Source organism: Chrysochloris asiatica, unplaced genomic scaffold, assembly GCF_000296735.1.
Source record: "Chrysochloris asiatica unplaced genomic scaffold, ChrAsi1.0 scaffold00010, whole genome shotgun sequence".
NCBI lineage: Eukaryota > Metazoa > Chordata > Mammalia > Afrosoricida > Chrysochloridae > Chrysochloris > Chrysochloris asiatica.
In genome coordinates this window covers 12801377-12804437 of record NW_006408528.1, presented here as the reverse complement: position 1 = coordinate 12804437, position 3061 = coordinate 12801377, and the positions used below count along the sequence as shown (strand labels likewise).

Sequence of the window (3061 nt, the reverse complement as noted above, 5' to 3'; positions counted from 1 at the left end):
GCAAGAACTTTATGAGACATTTTTTTCTAAAGCATCATCTCCTTTGGCATTGCCCATGTGGAATGGACTGTTTACCTTGCTTCTATTCTGAAGCTCCACTGGACATACTAAGAATCCTTGAGAGTTGTCAGTATCATAAATCAGTTCAGATTTTAATGGAGCTAAATTTCTCCCAGTAGTCCTGGTGTGGCACTGTAGAATAAACACTGGACCTCAGGTCCATAACATAGATGCTGAACCGTGGTGGCATGTTGTTCCAGTGGCCTCCGACTTGCACTTTGTATTCTAAGATGGAGGAGACTCATTGTGGACTGTCATTACTAAGACTTTAGTAGAGTCAATGTTCTGAATACCAACAAAAAATCACACCAGAGTTGAATAGGGAATTTAAGGAAATGTCATAAACCATTGATACTCTTTTGACATTGGGAATAAAACAGAACTCTGCTCCAAGAGCTGTCTCTTTACATATTTCTTCAGGTTTCAGGTGCTTGGAGCTGAAATTTTACATAACTCCCAAATTTTCAAGGATAATAGTCATGGTTTCTAACTTGTTGGCTTCTTCTTCACAGACCAAGCTCCTGGACCAGGTAGTTGGTACACCTTCCTGATTTCAGACCTATCAGGTTTAAAGATGGGCACTGAGCTGGCCAGATCCACCTCCTTACACAAAAATTTGGAACCACTAACAATTCCTGAAAAGATTCTTTGTGGTTTTAATAATCTTAGTTAAAAAAAAATTTTTTTTAACTATTTCAAGGCACATGTAATATAATGGGTGCAATACAAAAAAGCCACAAATACAATGAAGGACCAAATTCCCCATTACCAACACCACAGTGGTCTTTCAACATGTGCCTGTTGAATAGAATGGGGATTTAATCATTTTTACTATTGAGAAAAAATAATACTGGTGTCTTATCACAGCTAATACCCATATACAATCTAATAGTGGAATGAATGTTTATAATGCTTTGAACATTTTAAACCTGGATTTGAAAACCAAATCGAGTTCTGATTATCAAGCCATCGAGGCTAGGTCCAATGGCTACTATGTGTAAGTTTGGGTGTTCTTGTGCATATCCCCTCACTTCATATCAGCTGGATGTTTCATTCTCAGCTCTTCCCTTCCATGGCTGTCTCCTTGTTCATGGGCTCAGGTGTCCCCAGGTCTCACCACAGGTTGGACCAACTAGCCCTTCTTCTTCTCTCTCTTATCTCCAGGTCAACCATAGTCTATGGAACGTGGTTGGACTCAGCCCATTTCTGCACTGCTGAGTAGGCCAATGTGGTCGCCAGCAAGCTTACATGTCTGCTCATGTGTTCCCTTTGAGTTTCAGTCTTAGAGAGGGGTTTGTCTTGAAGGGACTTGATTGCTTGCCTTGATGGCTTCCTAGTGAACAATTTGCTTATTTTTGTGGTAGCCAATCATACTACCATTTTTGTTTTGGGTTTTTCCCACTGATCTTTCTTTGAAGATGTATCTTCTGTTGCTCTAGTTGTTCCAGGCTGGTCTACTTGTCCTTTCTAGCGGAAATGTATCACCTCAGAAGGTACTGAATGGGGCTCAGGATTCCACTTAAGGTCCTATACACTGCAAAGGTCCTATACTCTGCAAGAGGCGTATTTCACTGGGCATGTTCTAACTCCCTCTATTTTTTTCAAACAGAAGCATTTCTCAAGTGTCTAAAATTCCTAGTAGGGTTTTTTTTTTTTTTGGAAGTAGACCCTTCTTCAAAATATTTCAATGCCATGCCATCAGGCCTCTGAAGCAAGGGGAGGGAAAGAGAAAAATGCTGAAAGACAAGGTTCATCTGGTAAGTTTCACATTAACCATTACAAGCTGGACAGTATACAAATGTGCCTTTTTTGGCTCAAAAAGTCTGCATCTTGGTGTGGAAATGAGTACTTACTTGTCTGTCCCACCACAGCTTTCTCGTAGTTGAGCTCTCAGGCTTAGGGAAGTCTTGACTGGGGAGTAGGATTTGTTTACCTATCAGGAATAAACTTCCAGGCCCTCAGTAAATTTTGGGCTTGTTCCAGTTTGTCTTTAATCTGTTCCAGTACACCTTTCATTTTTAGGAAAAACAAGTTGATTGCTGGGTCTACCATGGTGGATCTCAGTTGGGCAATGGTAGGCTGCTGAACTTGCTTGAGGTACTGGATTTGAGTAGTACACTCTGGCAAATCTTGTTCCTTGGTTGCCAGTCTCATTACAAGGATGTTTTCCCTGAGTTTAGACTCTTGCTGTTGTTGCTTTAGTTTTTCTTCAGGCTCTATTAAGTCAGTAACATCATTAGAGTTAAGATTTGTATACATGCCCTCCATAGTATGTACATATGTTTCATACTGCTTCCACCTTAAAATCAACTCAGCTTGTGCCATTACATTGAAGTCTGTTTCACTCAGTCTAACCATTTTGGGAATAGGTTCTACGTTGGTCATCTTGAATCTCTATAGACAGCCCATCGCCCAGGCCGAGGCCACGGTGCACCATGGCAGCTGGGCCCCCGCCGCTCCTCACCACTGCAGCCTGTGAGCCCCTTTATTTACGGGTCTTGTCACTACCTAATCTTAGTGAAATTTGATTTACTGTGATTTATCAAGAACACTAATCCCAGCCCCTTTGTAGTCTAATAATCCCTTGTGTATTGCCAATAGCACCTAGGAGGCAGCTTGGCTGGATAACCCTAAATTGACCACCTGCCTGGAGGTATCCAGGATGCAGGAACACAGGCTAACAAGTCAGTGAGGAAGAAGGGTTGTGTGGACAGCACACACAATCTGACTCCAGCGTGACTTTAGAGTTACTGTTTCTTAATAAATTGTAGTTAAAAGAGCTTTTATCAGAGTTTAGCGTGCTGACTTTTCTGGTTTCTCTTTTCTTAATCTGGTTATATATATATATATATACACAGGCATTCCAGAGTTAGAGATCTATTCTAACTGTGAGTTTGTAGGTAAATCTGAACAGGTACATAGAGTTCTTATTTAGCTCTACTTTAGAGCAAGAAAAGGCTTTGCAATGACTTAAAGGTTGCCCTTGGAGGGAGTCAAGGTG

At 41.1% G+C, this 3061-nt stretch overlaps 1 pseudogene; it reads right to left on the bottom strand.

The window, feature by feature from the left end:
* Positions 1-1989: 1989 nt before the first annotated feature.
* Positions 1990-2445, bottom strand: LOC102817701 (annotated as a pseudogene).
* Between the last annotated feature and the right edge of the window lie 616 nt (positions 2446-3061).